The sequence below is a fragment of the Equus caballus genome, unplaced genomic scaffold (assembly GCF_041296265.1).
Source record: "Equus caballus isolate H_3958 breed thoroughbred unplaced genomic scaffold, TB-T2T haplotype2-0000437, whole genome shotgun sequence".
NCBI classification, from domain to species: Eukaryota; Metazoa; Chordata; class Mammalia; order Perissodactyla; family Equidae; genus Equus; species Equus caballus.
The window spans coordinates 7684386-7702299 of NW_027222394.1; positions in this window are offsets into that span (position 1 = coordinate 7684386).

Sequence of the window (17914 nt, forward strand, 5' to 3'; positions counted from 1 at the left end):
CCTGGCAGGTGATTCCAAAGTGTTCACCAACTGGTTGTGGCGTAGCCGGCAGGTGATTTTGGCGTGATCGGCAGGTGGTTCTGGCGAGTCGAGCAGGTGGTTCCGGCGTGCTCGGCTGGTGCTTCCGGGGTCATTGGCACGGGGTTCTGGCATGTCTGAGAGGTGGTTCCTGCATGCCCGGCAAGTGATTCCGGAGTGTTCGCCAAGTGGTTCTGGCATAGTCGGCAGGTGATTTTGGCATGTCCGGCAGGTGGTTCAGGCGAGTTGAGCAGGTGGTTCCAACGTGCTCGGCAGGTGCTTCCGGCGTCTCCGGCACGTGTTTCTGGCACATCTGACAGGTGGTTCCGGCATGCCCGAAAGGTGATTCCGGTCTGTCCGGTAGGTGGTTCCAGCCTGCACGGCATGTGGTTCTGGTACGTCTCAGAGGTGGTTGCGCATGCCCAACAGGTGATTCGGGACTGTCCGCCACATGGTTCTGGCACGTCTGAGAGGTGGTTCCGGCATGCCCGGCAGGTCATCGCAGAGAGTCCTCCAAGTGGTTCTGGCACAACACGAAGGTGATTTTGGCGTGTCTGGCAGGTTGTTCCGTTGTGCTTGGCAGGTGGTTCAGGCTTGGCCGGCAGGTGGTTCCAGACTGTCCAGGACGTGTTTCCAGCTTCTCCGGCAGGTGGTTCTGGTACGTCTGAGAGGTGGTTCCGCCATGGCTGGCAGGTGATTCCGGACCGTCCCCCAGGTGGTTCTGGCATAGCCAGCAGTTGATATTGGCCTGTCCGGCAGGTGGTTCCAGCGAGTCGAACAGGTGGCTCCGGCGTGCTCGGCAGGTGGTTCCGGTCTGTCTGGTAGGTGATTCCGGCGTGTCCGGCACGTGCTTCCGGCACGTCTGAGAGGTGGTTCCGGCATGCGCGACAGGTGATTTCGGAGTGTCCGCCAGGTGGTTCTGGCGTACCCAGCAGGTGATTTTGGCGTGTCCGGCAGGTGTTTGTGGCGAGTCGAGCAGGTGGCTCCGGCATGCTCGGCAGGTGCTTCTGGCGTCTCCGGCACGTGGTTCTGGTGTGTCTGAGAGCTGGTTCCGGCATGTCCGGCAGATGATTCCGGAGTGTCCGCCAAGTGGTTCTGGCATACCCAGCTGGTGATTTGGGCATGTCAGGTATGTGGTTCCGGCGAGTCGAGCAGGTGGCTCGGGCGTGTTCGGCAGGTTGTTCAGATGGGTCTGGCAGGTGTTTTCCGTCTGTTCGCGGTGTGGTTCCAGCATCTCATGCACCTGGTTCTGGCACGTCTGAGATGTGGTTCCGGCCGGCCCGACAGGTGTTTCCACAGTGTCCGCCAAGTGGTACTGGCGTAGTTGGCAGGTGATTTTGGCATGACCGGCAGGTGGTTCCAGCAAGCCCGGCAGGTGATTCCAAAGTGTTCCCCAACTGGTTGTGGCGTAGCCGGCAGGTGATTTTTGCGTGTCCGGCAGGTGGTTCTGGCGAGTCGAGCAGGGGGTTCCGGCGTGCTCGGCAGGTGCTTCCGGGGTCATTGGCACGTGCTTCTGGCATATCTGAGAGGTGGTTCCGGCATGCCCGGCAGGTGATTCCGGAGTGTTCGCCAAGTGTTTCCGGCGTAGCCGGCAGGTGATTTTGCATGTCCAGCGGTCGTTCCGGCGGGTCGAGCCGGTGGTTCCGGCGTGTCCGGCAGGTTGTTCCGGTCTGTCCGGCAGGTAGTTCTGTGGTGTCCGTCACGAGGTTCAGTCTGAGAGGCTGTGCCGGCATGCCCCTCACGTGATTCCGGCTTGTCCCCGAAGTGGTGCTGGTGTAGCGGGCAGGTGATTTTGGCGTGTCCGGCAGGTGGTTCAGGCGAGTTGAGCAGGTGGTTGCGACGTGCTCGGCAGGTGCTTCCGGCGTCTCCGGCACGTGTTTCTGGCACATCTGACTGGTGGTTCCGGCATGCCCAAAAGTTGATTCCGGTCTGTCCGGTAGGTGGTTCCGGCGTGCACGGCACGTTGTTCTGGTACGTGTCAGAGGTGGTTGCGTATGCCCAACAGGTGATTCCGGACTGTCCGCCACGTGCTTCCGGCACGTCTGAGAGGTGGTTCCGGCATGTCCGGCAGATGATTCCGGAGTGTCCGCCAAGTGGTTCTGGCATACCCAGCAGGTGATTTTGGCGTGTCAGGGAGGTGGTACCGGTGAGTCGAGCAGGTGGTTCCGGCGTGCTCGGCAGGTGGTTCAGGCGGTTCTGGCAGGTGGTATCCGTCTGTTCGTGGTGTGGTTCCAGCATCTCATGAACACGTTTCTGGCACGTCTGAGATGTGGTTCCAGCCGGCCCGACAGGTGTTTCCGCAGTGTCCGCCAAGCGGTTCTGGTGTAGTTGGCAGGTGATTTTGGCATGACTGGCAGGCGGTTCCAGCAAGCCTGGCAGGTGATTCCAAAGTGTTCACCAACTGGTTGTGGCGTAGCCGGCAGGTGATTTTTGCGTGATCGGCAGGTGGTTCTGGCGAGTCGAGCAGGTGGTTCCGGTGTGCTCGGCTGGTGCTTCCGGGGTCATTGGCACGGGGTTCTGGCATGTCTGAGAGGTGGTTCCTGCATGCCCGGCAAGTGATTCCGGAGTGTTCGCCAAGTGGTTCTGGCATAGTCGGCAGGTGATTTTGGCATGTCCGGCAGGTGGTTCAGGGGAGTTGAGCAGGTGGTTCCAACGTGCTCGGCAGGTGCTTCCGGCGTCTCCGGCACGTGTTTCTGGCACATCTGACAGGTGGTTCCGGCATGCCCGAAAGGTGATTCCGGTCTGTCCGGTAGGTGGTTCCGGCGTGCACGGCACGTGGTTCTGGTATGTGTCAGAGGTGGTTGCGTATGCCCAACAGGTGATTCCGGACTGTCCGCCACGTGCTTCTGGCACGTCTGAGAGGTGGTTCCAACATGCCCGGCAGGTCATTTCGGAGAGTCGTCCAAGTGGTCCTGGCGTAGCCCGCAGGTGATTTTGGCGTGTCCGGCAGGTGGTTCCGCCGTGCTCGGAAGGTGGTTCAGGCATGGCCGTCACGTGGTTCCAGTCTGTCCAGGACGTGTTTCCAGCTTCTCCGGCAGGTGGTTCTGGTACGTCTGAGAGGTGGTTCCGCCATGGCTGGCAGGTGATCCCGGACTGTCCCCCAGGTGGTTCTGGCATAGCCAGCAGTTGATATTGGCCTGTCCGGCAGGTGGTTCCAGCGAGTCGAACAGGTGGCTCCGGCGTTCTTGGCAGGTGGTTCCGGTCTGTCCAGTAGGTGTTTCCGGCGTGTCTGGCACGTGCTTCCGGCACGTCTGAGAGGTGGTTCCGGCATGCGTGGCAGGTGATTCCGTAGTGACCGCCAGGTGGTTCTGGCGTACCCGGCAGGTGATTTTGGCGTGTCCGGCAGGTGTTTCTGGCGAGTCGAGCAGGTGGCTCCGGCATGCTCGGCAGGTGCTTCCGGCGTCTCCGGCACTTGGTTCTGGTGTGTCTGAGAGCTGGTTCCGGCATGTCCGGCAGATGATTCCGGAGTGTCCGCCAAGTGGTTCTGGCATACCCAGCAGGTGATTTTGGCGTGTCAGGGAGGTGGTACCGGTGAGTCGAGCAGGTGGTTCCGGCGTGCTCAGCAGGTGGTTCAGGCGGTTCTGGCAGGTGGTATCCATCTGTTCGGGGTGTGGTTCCAGCATCTCATGAACACGTTTCTGGCACGTCTGAGATGTGGTTCCAGCCGGCCCGACAGGTGTTTCCGCAGTGTCCGCCAAGCGGTTCTGGTGTAGTTGGCAGGTGATTTTGGCATGACTGGCAGGCGGTTCCAGCAAGCCTGGCAGGTGATTCCAAAGTGTTCACCAACTGGTTGTGGCGTAGCCGGCAGGAGATTTTTGCGTGATCGGCAGGTGGTTCTGGCGAGTCGAGCAGGTGGTTCCGGTGTGCTCGGCTGGTGCTTCCGGGGTCATTGGCACGGGGTTCTGGCATGTCTGAGAGGTGGTTCCTGCATGCCCGGCAAGTGATTCCAGAGTGTTCGCCAAGTGGTTCTGGCATAGTCGGCAGGTGATTTTGGCATGTCCGGCAGGTGGTTCAGCCGAGTTGAGCAGGTGGTTCCAACGTGCTCGGCAGGTGCTTCCGGCGTCTCCGGCACGTGTTTCTGGCACATCTGACAGGTGGTTCCGGCATGCCCGAAAGGTGATTCCGGTCTGTCCGGTAGGTGGTTCCAGCCTGCACGGCATGTGGTTCTGGTACGTCTCAGAGGTGGTTGCCCATGCCCAACAGGTGATTCCGGACTGTCCGCCACATGGTTCTGGCACGTCTGAGAGGTGGTTCCGGCATGCCCGGCAGGTCATCCCAGAGAGTCCTCCAAGTGGTTCTGGCATAACACGCAGGTGATTTTGGCGTGTCTGGCAGGTTGTTCCGTTGTGCTTGGCAGGTGGTTCAGGCTTGGCCGGCAGGTGGTTCCAGACTGTCCAGGACGTGTTTCCAGCTTCTCCGGCAGGTGGTTCTGGTACGTCTGAGAGGTGGTTCCGCCATGGCTGGCAGGTGATTCCGGACCGTCCCCCAGGTGGTTCTGGCATAGCCAGCAGTTGATATTGGCCTGTCCGGCAGGTGGTTCCAGCGAGTCGAACAGGTGGCTCCGGCGTGCTCGGCAGGTGGTTCCGGACTGTCCGGTAGGTGATTCCGGCGTGTCCGGCACGTGCTTCCGGCACGTCTGAGAGGTGGTTCCGGCATGCGCGACAGGTGGTTTCGGAGTGTCCGCCAGGTGGTTCTGGCGTACCCGGCAGGTGATTTTGGCGTGTCCGGCAGGTGTTTCTGGCGAGTCGAGCAGGTGGCTCCGGCATGCTCGGCAGGTGCTTCCGGCGTCTCCGGCACGTGGTTCTGGTGTGTCTGAGAGCTGGTTCCGGCATGTCCGGCAGATGATTCCGGAGTGTCCGCCAAGTGGTTCTGGCATACCCGGCTGGTGATTTGGGCATGTCAGGTAGGTGGTTCCGGCGAGTCGAGCAGGTGGCTCGGGCGTGCTCGGCAGGTTGTTCAGACGGGTCTGGCAGGTGTTTTCCATCTGTTCGGGGTGTGGTTCCAGCATCTCATGCACCTGGTTCTGGCACGTCTGAGATGTGGTTCCGGCCGGCCCGACAGGTGTTTCCACAGTGTCCGCCAAGTGGTACTGGCGTAGTTGGCAGGTGATTTTGGCATGACCGGCAGGTGGTTCCAGCAAGCCCGGCAGGTGATTCCGAAGTGTTCCCCAACTGGTTGTGGTGTAGCCGGCAGGTGATTTTTACGTGTCCGGCAGGTGGTTCTGGCGACTCGAGCAGGTGGTTCGGGCGTGCTCGGCAGGTGCTTCCGGGGTCATTGGCACGTGGTTCTGGCATATCTGAGAGGTGGTTCCGGCATGCCCGGCAGGTGATTCCGGAGTGTTCGCCAAGTGTTTCCGGCGTAGCCGGCAGGTGATTTTGCATGTCCAGCAGTCGTTCCGGCGGGTCGAGCCGGTGGTTCCGGCGTGTCCGGCAGGTGGTTCCGGTCTGTCCGGCAGGTGGTTCTGTGGTGTCCGGCACGAGGTTCAGTCTGAGAGGCTGTGCCGGCATGCCCCTCACGTGATTCCGGCTTGTCCCCGAAGTGGTGCTGGTGTAGCGGGCAGGCGATTTTGGCCTTTCTGGCAGGTGGTTCAGGCGAGTTGAGCAGGTGGTTGCGACGTGCTCGGCAGGTGCTTCCGGCGTCTCCGGCTCGTGTTTCTGGCACATCTGACTGGTGGTTCCGGCATGCCCAAAAGTTGATTCCGGTCTGTCCGGTAGGTGGTTCCGGCGTGCACGGCACGTGGTTCTGGTACGTCTCAGAGGTGGTTGCGTATGCCCAACAGGTGATTCCGGACTGTCCGCCACGTGCTTCTGGCACGTCTGAGAGGTGGTTCCAACATGCCCGGCAGGTCATTTCGGAGAGTCGTCAAAGTGGTTCTGGCGTAGCCCGCAGGAGATTTTGGCGAGTCCGGCAGGTGGTTCAGGCATGGCCGTCACGTGGTTCCAGTCTGTCCAGGACGTGTTTCCAGCTTCTCCGGCAGGTGGTTCTGGTACGTCTGAGAGGTGGTTCCGCCATGGCTGTCAGCTGATCCGGGACGGTCCCCGAGGTGGTTCTGGCATAGCCAGCAGTTGATATTGGCCTGTCCGGCAGGTGGTTCCAGCGAGTCGAACAGGTGGCTCCGGCGTTCTTGGCAGGTGGTTCCGGTCTGTCCGGTAGGTGTTTCCGGCGTGTCTGGCACGTGCTTCCGGCACGTCTGAGAGGTGGTTCCGGCATGCGCGGCAGGTGATTCCGTAGTGTCCGCCAGGTGGTTCTGGCATACCCGGCAGGTGATTTTGGCGTGTCCGGCAGGTGTTTCTGGCGAGTCGAGCAGGTGGCTCCGGCATGCTCGGCAGGTGCTTCCGGCGTCTCCGGCACTCGGTTCTGGTGTGTCTGAGAGCTGGTTCCGGCATGTTCGGCAGATGATTCCGGAGTGTCCGCCAAGTGGTTCTGGCATACCCAGCAGGTGATTTTGGCGTGTCAGGGAGGTGGTACCGGTGAGTCGAGCAGCTGGTTCCGGCGTTCTCAGCAGGTGGTTCAGGCGGTTCTGGCAGGTGGTATCCGTCTGTTCGGGGTGTGGTTCCAGCATCTCATGAACACGTTTCTGGCACGTCTGAGATGTGGTTCCAGCCGGCCCGACAGGTGTTTCCGCAGTGTCCGCCAAGCGGTTCTGGCGTAGTTGGCAGGTGATTTTGGCATGACTGGCAGGTGGTTCCAGCAAGCCTGGCAGGTGATTCCAAAGTCTTCACCAACTGGTTGTGGCGTAGCCGGCAGGTGATTTTTGCGTGATCGGCAGGTGGTTCTGGCGAGTCGAGCAGGTGGTTCCGGCGTGCTCGGCTGGTGCTTCCGGGGTCATTGGCACGGGGTTCTGGCATGTCTGAGAGGTGGTTCCTGCATGCCCGGCAAGTGATTCCGGAGTGTTCGCCAAGTGGTTCTGGCATAGTCGGCAGGTGATTTTGGCATGTCCGGCAGGTGGTTCAGGCGAGTTGAGCACGTGGTTCCAACGTGCTCGGCAGGTGCTTCCGGCGTCTCCGGCACGTGTTTCTGGCACATCTGACAGGTGGTTCCGGCATGCCCGAAAGGTGATTCCGGTCTGTCCGGTAGGTGGTTCCGGCGTGCACGGCACGTGGTTCTGGTATGTGTCAGAGGTGGTTGCGTATGCCCAACAGGTGATTCCGGACTGTCCGCCACGTGCTTCTGGCACGTCTGAGAGGTGGTTCCAACATGCCCGGCAGGTCATTTCGGAGAGTCGTCCAAGTGGTCCTGGCGTAGCCCGCAGGTGATTTTGGCGTGTCCGGCAGGTGGTTCCGCCGTGCTCGGAAGGTGGTTCAGGCATGGCCGTCACGTGGTTCCAGTCTGTCCAGGACGTGTTTCCAGCTTCTCCGGCAGGTGGTTCTGGTACGTCTGAGAGGTGGTTCCGCCATGGCTGGCAGGTGATCCCGGACTGTCCCCCAGGTGGTTCTGGCATAGCCAGCAGTTGATATTGGCCTGTCCGGCAGGTGGTTCCAGCGAGTCGAACAGGTGGCTCCGGCGTTCTTGGCAGGTGGTTCCGGTCTGTCCAGTAGGTGTTTCCGGCGTGTCTGGCACGTGCTTCCGGCACGTCTGAGAGGTGGTTCCGGCATGCGTGGCAGGTGATTCCGTAGTGACCGCCAGGTGGTTCTGGCGTACCCGGCAGGTGATTTTGGCGTGTCCGGCAGGTGTTTCTGGCGAGTCGAGCAGGTGGCTCCGGCATGCTCGGCAGGTGCTTCCGGCGTCTCCGGCACTTGGTTCTGGTGTGTCTGAGAGCTGGTTCCGGCATGTCCGGCAGATGATTCCGGAGTGTCCGCCAAGTGGTTCTGGCATACCCAGCAGGTGATTTTGGCGTGTCAGGGAGGTGGTACCGGTGAGTCGAGCAGGTGGTTCCGGCGTGCTCAGCAGGTGGTTCAGGCGGTTCTGGCAGGTGGTATCCATCTGTTCGGGGTGTGGTTCCAGCATCTCATGAACACGTTTCTGGCACGTCTGAGATGTGGTTCCAGCCGGCCCGACAGGTGTTTCCGCAGTGTCCGCCAAGCGGTTCTGGTGTAGTTGGCAGGTGATTTTGGCATGACTGGCAGGCGGTTCCAGCAAGCCTGGCAGGTGATTCCAAAGTGTTCACCAACTGGTTGTGGCGTAGCCGGCAGGAGATTTTTGCGTGATCGGCAGGTGGTTCTGGCGAGTCGAGCAGGTGGTTCCGGTGTGCTCGGCTGGTGCTTCCGGGGTCATTGGCACGGGGTTCTGGCATGTCTGAGAGGTGGTTCCTGCATGCCCGGCAAGTGATTCCAGAGTGTTCGCCAAGTGGTTCTGGCATAGTCGGCAGGTGATTTTGGCATGTCCGGCAGGTGGTTCAGCCGAGTTGAGCAGGTGGTTCCAACGTGCTCGGCAGGTGCTTCCGGCGTCTCCGGCACGTGTTTCTGGCACATCTGACAGGTGGTTCCGGCATGCCCGAAAGGTGATTCCGGTCTGTCCGGTAGGTGGTTCCAGCCTGCACGGCATGTGGTTCTGGTACGTCTCAGAGGTGGTTGCCCATGCCCAACAGGTGATTCCGGACTGTCCGCCACATGGTTCTGGCACGTCTGAGAGGTGGTTCCGGCATGCCCGGCAGGTCATCCCAGAGAGTCCTCCAAGTGGTTCTGGCATAACACGCAGGTGATTTTGGCGTGTCTGGCAGGTTGTTCCGTTGTGCTTGGCAGGTGGTTCAGGCTTGGCCGGCAGGTGGTTCCAGACTGTCCAGGACGTGTTTCCAGCTTCTCCGGCAGGTGGTTCTGGTACGTCTGAGAGGTGGTTCCGCCATGGCTGGCAGGTGATTCCGGACCGTCCCCCAGGTGGTTCTGGCATAGCCAGCAGTTGATATTGGCCTGTCCGGCAGGTGGTTCCAGCGAGTCGAACAGGTGGCTCCGGCGTGCTCGGCAGGTGGTTCCGGACTGTCCGGTAGGTGATTCCGGCGTGTCCGGCACGTGCTTCCGGCACGTCTGAGAGGTGGTTCCGGCATGCGCGACAGGTGGTTTCGGAGTGTCCGCCAGGTGGTTCTGGCGTACCCGGCAGGTGATTTTGGCGTGTCCGGCAGGTGTTTCTGGCGAGTCGAGCAGGTGGCTCCGGCATGCTCGGCAGGTGCTTCCGGCGTCTCCGGCACGTGGTTCTGGTGTGTCTGAGAGCTGGTTCCGGCATGTCCGGCAGATGATTCCGGAGTGTCCGCCAAGTGGTTCTGGCATACCCGGCTGGTGATTTGGGCATGTCAGGTAGGTGGTTCCGGCGAGTCGAGCAGGTGGCTCGGGCGTGCTCGGCAGGTTGTTCAGACGGGTCTGGCAGGTGTTTTCCATCTGTTCGGGGTGTGGTTCCAGCATCTCATGCACCTGGTTCTGGCACGTCTGAGATGTGGTTCCGGCCGGCCCGACAGGTGTTTCCACAGTGTCCGCCAAGTGGTACTGGCGTAGTTGGCAGGTGATTTTGGCATGACCGGCAGGTGGTTCCAGCAAGCCCGGCAGGTGATTCCGAAGTGTTCCCCAACTGGTTGTGGTGTAGCCGGCAGGTGATTTTTACGTGTCCGGCAGGTGGTTCTGGCGACTCGAGCAGGTGGTTCGGGCGTGCTCGGCAGGTGCTTCCGGGGTCATTGGCACGTGGTTCTGGCATATCTGAGAGGTGGTTCCGGCATGCCCGGCAGGTGATTCCGGAGTGTTCGCCAAGTGTTTCCGGCGTAGCCGGCAGGTGATTTTGCATGTCCAGCAGTCGTTCCGGCGGGTCGAGCCGGTGGTTCCGGCGTGTCCGGCAGGTGGTTCCGGTCTGTCCGGCAGGTGGTTCTGTGGTGTCCGGCACGAGGTTCAGTCTGAGAGGCTGTGCCGGCATGCCCCTCACGTGATTCCGGCTTGTCCCCGAAGTGGTGCTGGTGTAGCGGGCAGGCGATTTTGGCCTTTATGGCAGGTGGTTCAGGCGAGTTGAGCAGGTGGTTGCGACGTGCTCGGCAGGTGCTTCCGGCGTCTCCGGCTCGTGTTTCTGGCACATCTGACTGGTGGTTCCGGCATGCCCAAAAGTTGATTCCGGTCTGTCCGGTAGGTGGTTCCGGCGTGCACGGCACGTGGTTCTGGTACGTCTCAGAGGTGGTTGCGTATGCCCAACAGGTGATTCCGGACTGTCCGCCACGTGCTTCTGGCACGTCTGAGAGGTGGTTCCAACATGCCCGGCAGGTCATTTCGGAGAGTCGTCAAAGTGGTTCTGGCGTAGCCCGCAGGAGATTTTGGCGAGTCCGGCAGGTGGTTCAGGCATGGCCGTCACGTGGTTCCAGTCTGTCCAGGACGTGTTTCCAGCTTCTCCGGCAGGTGGTTCTGGTACGTCTGAGAGGTGGTTCCGCCATGGCTGTCAGCTGATCCGGGACGGTCCCCGAGGTGGTTCTGGCATAGCCAGCAGTTGATATTGGCCTGTCCGGCAGGTGGTTCCAGCGAGTCGAACAGGTGGCTCCGGCGTTCTTGGCAGGTGGTTCCGGTCTGTCCGGTAGGTGTTTCCGGCGTGTCTGGCACGTGCTTCCGGCACGTCTGAGAGGTGGTTCCGGCATGCGCGGCAGGTGATTCCGTAGTGTCCGCCAGGTGGTTCTGGCATACCCGGCAGGTGATTTTGGCGTGTCCGGCAGGTGTTTCTGGCGAGTCGAGCAGGTGGCTCCGGCATGCTCGGCAGGTGCTTCCGGCGTCTCCGGCACTCGGTTCTGGTGTGTCTGAGAGCTGGTTCCGGCATGTTCGGCAGATGATTCCGGAGTGTCCGCCAAGTGGTTCTGGCATACCCAGCAGGTGATTTTGGCGTGTCAGGGAGGTGGTACCGGTGAGTCGAGCAGCTGGTTCCGGCGTTCTCAGCAGGTGGTTCAGGCGGTTCTGGCAGGTGGTATCCGTCTGTTCGGGGTGTGGTTCCAGCATCTCATGAACACGTTTCTGGCACGTCTGAGATGTGGTTCCAGCCGGCCCGACAGGTGTTTCCGCAGTGTCCGCCAAGCGGTTCTGGCGTAGTTGGCAGGTGATTTTGGCATGACTGGCAGGTGGTTCCAGCAAGCCTGGCAGGTGATTCCAAAGTCTTCACCAACTGGTTGTGGCGTAGCCGGCAGGTGATTTTTGCGTGATCGGCAGGTGGTTCTGGCGAGTCGAGCAGGTGGTTCCGGCGTGCTCGGCTGGTGCTTCCGGGGTCATTGGCACGGGGTTCTGGCATGTCTGAGAGGTGGTTCCTGCATGCCCGGCAAGTGATTCCGGAGTGTTCGCCAAGTGGTTCTGGCATAGTCGGCAGGTGATTTTGGCATGTCCGGCAGGTGGTTCAGCCGAGTTGAGCAGGTGGTTCCAACGTGCTCGGCAGGTGCTTCCGGCGTCTCCGGCACGTGTTTCTGGCACATCTGACAGGTGGTTCCGGCATGCCCGAAAGGTGATTCCGGTCTGTCCGGTAGGTGGTTCCAGCCTGCACGGCATGTGGTTCTGGTACGTCTCAGAGGTGGTTGCCCATGCCCAACAGGTGATTCCGGACTGTCCGCCACATGGTTCTGGCACGTCTGAGAGGTGGTTCCGGCATGCCCGGCAGGTCATCCCAGAGAGTCCTCCAAGTGGTTCTGGCATAACACGCAGGTGATTTTGGCGTGTCTGGCAGGTTGTTCCGTTGTGCTTGGCAGGTGGTTCAGGCTTGGCCGGCAGGTGGTTCCAGACTGTCCAGGACGTGTTTCCAGCTTCTCCGGCAGGTGGTTCTGGTACGTCTGAGAGGTGGTTCCGCCATGGCTGGCAGGTGATTCCGGACCGTCCCCCAGGTGGTTCTGGCATAGCCAGCAGTTGATATTGGCCTGTCCGGCAGGTGGTTCCAGCGAGTCGAACAGGTGGCTCCGGCGTGCTCGGCAGGTGGTTCCGGACTGTCCGGTAGGTGATTCCGGCGTGTCCGGCACGTGCTTCCGGCACGTCTGAGAGGTGGTTCCGGCATGCGCGACAGGTGGTTTCGGAGTGTCCGCCAGGTGGTTCTGGCGTACCCGGCAGGTGATTTTGGCGTGTCCGGCAGGTGTTTCTGGCGAGTCGAGCAGGTGGCTCCGGCATGCTCGGCAGGTGCTTCCGGCGTCTCCGGCACGTGGTTCTGGTGTGTCTGAGAGCTGGTTCCGGCATGTCCGGCAGATGATTCCGGAGTGTCCGCCAAGTGGTTCTGGCATACCCGGCTGGTGATTTGGGCATGTCAGGTAGGTGGTTCCGGCGAGTCGAGCAGGTGGCTCGGGCGTGCTCGGCAGGTTGTTCAGACGGGTCTGGCAGGTGTTTTCCATCTGTTCGGGGTGTGGTTCCAGCATCTCATGCACCTGGTTCTGGCACGTCTGAGATGTGGTTCCGGCCGGCCCGACAGGTGTTTCCACAGTGTCCGCCAAGTGGTACTGGCGTAGTTGGCAGGTGATTTTGGCATGACCGGCAGGTGGTTCCAGCAAGCCCGGCAGGTGATTCCGAAGTGTTCCCCAACTGGTTGTGGTGTAGCCGGCAGGTGATTTTTACGTGTCCGGCAGGTGGTTCTGGCGACTCGAGCAGGTGGTTCGGGCGTGCTCGGCAGGTGCTTCCGGGGTCATTGGCACGTGGTTCTGGCATATCTGAGAGGTGGTTCCGGCATGCCCGGCAGGTGATTCCGGAGTGTTCGCCAAGTGTTTCCGGCGTAGCCGGCAGGTGATTTTGCATGTCCAGCAGTCGTTCCGGCGGGTCGAGCCGGTGGTTCCGGCGTGTCCGGCAGGTGGTTCCGGTCTGTCCGGCAGGTGGTTCTGTGGTGTCCGGCACGAGGTTCAGTCTGAGAGGCTGTGCCGGCATGCCCCTCACGTGATTCCGGCTTGTCCCCGAAGTGGTGCTGGTGTAGCGGGCAGGCGATTTTGGCCTTTATGGCAGGTGGTTCAGGCGAGTTGAGCAGGTGGTTGCGACGTGCTCGGCAGGTGCTTCCGGCGTCTCCGGCTCGTGTTTCTGGCACATCTGACTGGTGGTTCCGGCATGCCCAAAAGTTGATTCCGGTCTGTCCGGTAGGTGGTTCCGGCGTGCACGGCACGTGGTTCTGGTACGTCTCAGAGGTGGTTGCGTATGCCCAACAGGTGATTCCGGACTGTCCGCCACGTGCTTCTGGCACGTCTGAGAGGTGGTTCCAACATGCCCGGCAGGTCATTTCGGAGAGTCGTCCAAGTGGTTCTGGCGTAGCCCGCAGGAGATTTTGGCGAGTCCGGCAGGTGGTTCAGGCATGGCCGTCACGTGGTTCCAGTCTGTCCAGGACGTGTTTCCAGCTTCTCCGGCAGGTGGTTCTGGTACGTCTGAGAGGTGGTTCCGCCATGGCTGTCAGCTGATCCGGGACGGTCCCCGAGGTGGTTCTGGCATAGCCAGCAGTTGATATTGGCCTGTCCGGCAGGTGGTTCCAGCGAGTCGAACAGGTGGCTCCGGCGTTCTTGGCAGGTGGTTCCGGTCTGTCCGGTAGGTGTTTCCGGCGTGTCTGGCACGTGCTTCCGGCACGTCTGAGAGGTGGTTCCGGCATGCGCGGCAGGTGATTCCGTAGTGTCCGCCAGGTGGTTCTGGCATACCCGGCAGGTGATTTTGGCGTGTCCGGCAGGTGTTTCTGGCGAGTCGAGCAGGTGGCTCCGGCATGCTCGGCAGGTGCTTCCGGCGTCTCCGGCACTCGGTTCTGGTGTGTCTGAGAGCTGGTTCCGGCATGTTCGGCAGATGATTCCGGAGTGTCCGCCAAGTGGTTCTGGCATACCCAGCAGGTGATTTTGGCGTGTCAGGGAGGTGGTACCGGTGAGTCGAGCAGCTGGTTCCGGCGTTCTCAGCAGGTGGTTCAGGCGGTTCTGGCAGGTGGTATCCGTCTGTTCGGGGTGTGGTTCCAGCATCTCATGAACACGTTTCTGGCACGTCTGAGATGTGGTTCCAGCCGGCCCGACAGGTGTTTCCGCAGTGTCCGCCAAGCGGTTCTGGCGTAGTTGGCAGGTGATTTTGGCATGACTGGCAGGTGGTTCCAGCAAGCCTGGCAGGTGATTCCAAAGTCTTCACCAACTGGTTGTGGCGTAGCCGGCAGGTGATTTTTGCGTGATCGGCAGGTGGTTCTGGCGAGTCGAGCAGGTGGTTCCGGCGTGCTCGGCTGGTGCTTCCGGGGTCATTGGCACGGGGTTCTGGCATGTCTGAGAGGTGGTTCCTGCATGCCCGGCAAGTGATTCCGGAGTGTTCGCCAAGTGGTTCTGGCATAGTCGGCAGGTGATTTTGGCATGTCCGGCAGGTGGTTCAGGCGAGTTGAGCACGTGGTTCCAACGTGCTCGGCAGGTGCTTCCGGCGTCTCCGGCACGTGTTTCTGGCACATCTGACAGGTGGTTCCGGCATGCCCGAAAGGTGATTCCGGTCTGTCCGGTAGGTGGTTCCAGCCTGCACGGCATGTGGTTCTGGTACGTCTCAGAGGTGGTTGCGCATGCCCAACAGGTGATTCCGGACTGTCCGCCAAATGGTTCTGGCACGTCTGAGAGGTGGTTCCGGCATGCCCGGCAGGTCATCCCAGAGAGTCCTCCAAGTGGTTCTGGCATAACACGCAGGTGATTTTGGCGTGTCTGGCATGTTGTTCTGTTGTGCTTGGCAGGTGGTTCAGGCTTGGACGTCAGGTGGTTCCAGACTGTCCAGGACGTGTTTCCAGCTTCTCCGGCAGGTGGTTCTGGTACGTCTGAGAGGTGGTTCCGCCATGGCTGGCAGGCGATTCCGGACCGTCCCCCAGGTGGTTCTGGCATAGCCAGCAGTTGATATTGGCCTGTCCGGCAGGTGGTTCCAGCGAGTCGAACAGGTGGCTCCGGCGTGCTCGGCAGGTGGTTCCGGTCTGTCCGGTAGGTGATTCCGGTGTGTCCGGCACGTGCTTCCGGCATGTCTTAGACGTAGTTCCGGCATGCGCGACAGGTGATTTCGCAGTGTCCGCCAGGTGGTTCTGGCGTACCCGGCAGGTGATTTTGGCGTGTCCGGCAGGTGTTTCTGGCGAGTCGAGCAGGTGGCTCCGGCATGCTCGGCAGGTGCTTCCGGCGTCTCCGGCACGTGGTTCTGGTGTGTCTGAGAGCTGGTTCCGGCATGTCCGGCAGATGATTCCGGAGTGTCCGCCAAGTGGTTCTGGCATAGCCGGCTGGTGATTTGGGCATGTCAGGTAGGTGGTTCCAGCGAGTCGAGCAGGTGGCTCGGGCGTGCTCGGCAGGTTGTTCAGACGGGTCTGGCAGGTGTTTTCCATCTGTTTGGGGTGTGGTTCCAGCATCTCATGCACCTGGTTCTGGCACGTCTGAGATGTGGTTCCGGCCGGCCCGACAGGTGTTTCCACAGTGTCTGCCAAGTGGTACTGGCGTAGTTGGCAGGTGATTTTGGCATGACCGGCAGGTGGTTCCAGCAAGCCCGGCAGGTGATTCCGAAGTGTTCCCCAACTGGTTCTGGCGTAGCCGGCAGGTGATTTTTGCGTGTCCGGCAGGTGGTTCTGGCGAATCGAGCAGGTGGTTCCGGCGTGCTCGGCAGGTGCTTCCGGGGTCATTGGCACGTGGTTCTGGCATATCTGAGAGGTGGTTCCGGCATGCCCGGCTGGTGATTCCGGAGTGTTCGCCAAGTGTTTCCGGCGTAGCCGGCTGGTGAGTTTGCATGTCCAGCGGTCGTTCCGGCAGGTCAAGCCGGTGGTTCCGGCGTGTCCGGCAGGTGGTTCCGGTCTGTCCGGCAGGTGGTTCTGTGGTGTCCAGCACGAGGTTCAGTCTGAGAGGCTGTGCCGGCATGCCCTTCACGTGATTTCGGCTTGTCCCCGAAGTGGTGCTGGTGTAGCGGGCAGGCGATTTTGGCCTGTCTGGCAGGTGGTTCAGGCGAGTTGAGCAGGTGGTTGCGACGTGCTCGGCAGGTGCTTCCGGCGTCTCCGGCACGTGGTTCTGGTGTGTCTGAGAGCTGGTTCGGCATGTCCGGCAGATGATTCCGGAGTGTCCGCCAAGTGGTTCTGGCATACCCGGCTGGTGATTTGGGCATGTCAGGTAGGTGGTTCCAGCGAGTCGAGCAGGTGGCTCAGGCGTGCTCGGCAGGTTCTTCAGACGGGTCTGGCAGGTGTTTTCCGTCTGTTCGGGGTGTGGTTCCAGCATCTCATGCACCTGGTTCTGGCACGTCTGAGATGTGGTTCCGGCCGGCCCGACAGGTGTTTCCACAGTGTCCGCCAAGTGGTACTGGTGTAGTTGGCAGGTGATTTTGGCATGACCGGCAGGTGGTTCCAGCAAGCCCGGCAGGTGATTCCGAAGTGTTCCCCAACTGGTTGTGGCGTAGCCGGCAGGTGATTTTTGCGTGTCCGGCAGGTGGTTCTGGCGAGTCGAGCAGGTGGTTCCGGCGTGCTCGGCAGGTGCTTCCGGGGTCATTGGCACGTGGTTCTGGCATATCTGAGAGGTGGTTCCTGCATGCCCGGCAGGTGACTCCGGAGTGTTCGCCAAGTGTTTCCGGCGTAGCCGGCAGGTGATTTTGCATGTCCAGCGGTCGTTCCGGCGGGTCGAGCCGGTGGTTCCGGCGTGTCCGGCAGGTGGTTCCGGTCTGTCCGGCAGGTGGTTCTGTGGTGTCCGGCACGAGGTTCAGTCTGAGAGGCTGTGCCGGCATGCCCCTCACGTGATTCCGGCTTGTCCCCGAAGTGGTGCTGGTGTAGCGGGCAGGTGATTTTGGCGTGTCCGGCAGGTGGTTCAGGCGAGTTGAGCAGGTGGTTGCGACGTGCTCGGCAGGTGCTTCCGGCGTCTCCGGCACGTGTTTCTGGCACATCTGACTGGTGGTTCCGGCATGCCCAAAAGTTGATTCCGGTCTGTCCGGTAGGTGGTTCCAGCCTGCACGGCACGTGGTTCTGGTACGTCTCAGAGGTGGTTGCGTATGCCCAACAGGTGATTCCGGACTGTCCGCCACGTGCTTCTGGCATGTCTGAGAGGTGGTTCCAACATGCCCGGCAGGTCATTAGGAGAGTCGTCCAAGTGGTTCTGGCGTAGCCCGCAGGTGATTTTGGCGTGTCCGGCAGGTGGTTCCGCCGTGCTCGGCAGGTGGTTCAGGCATGGCCGTCACGTGGTTCCAGTCTGTCCAGGACGTGTTTCCAGCTTCTCCGGCAGGTGGTTCTGGTACGTCTGAGAGGTGGTTCCGCCATGGCTGGCAGGTGATCCCGGACTGTCCCCCAGGTGGTTCTGGCATACCCGGCAGGTGATTTTGGCGTGTCCGGCAGGTGTTTCTGGCGAGTCGAGCAGGTGGCTCCGGCATGCTCGACAGGTGCTTCCGGCGTCTCCGGCACTTGGTTCTGGTGTGTCTGAGAGCTGGTTCCGGCATATCCGGCAGATGATTCCGGAGTGTCCGCCAAGTGGTTCTGGCATACCCAGCAGGTGATTTTGGCGTGTCAGGGAGGTGGTACCGGTGAGTCGAGCAGGTGGTTCCGGCGTGCTCAGCAGGTGGTTCAGGCGGTTCTGGCAGGTGGTATCCGTCTGTTCGGGGTGTGGTTCCAGCATCTCATGAACACGTTTCTGGCACGTCTGAGATGTGGTTCCAGCCGGCCCGACAGGTGTTTCCGCAGTGTCCCCCAAGCGGTTCTGGCGTAGTTGGCAGGTGATTTTGGCATGACTGGCAGGTGGTTCCAGCAAGCCTGGCAGGTGATTCCAAAGTGTTCACCAACTGGTTGTGGCGTAGCCGGCAGGTGATTTTTGCGTGATCGGCAGGTGGTTCTGGCGAGTCGAGCAGGTGGTTCCGGCGTGCTCGGCTGGTGCTTCCGGGGTCATTGGCACGGGGTTCTGGCATGTCTGAGAGGTGGTTCCTGCATGCCCGGCAAGTGATTCCGGAGTGTTCGCCAAGTGGTTCTGGCATAGTCGGCAGGTGATTTTGGCATGTCCGGCAGGTGGTTCAGGCGAGTTGAGCAGGTGGTTCCAACGTGCTCGGCAGGTGCTTCCGGCGTCTCCGGCACGTGTTTCTGG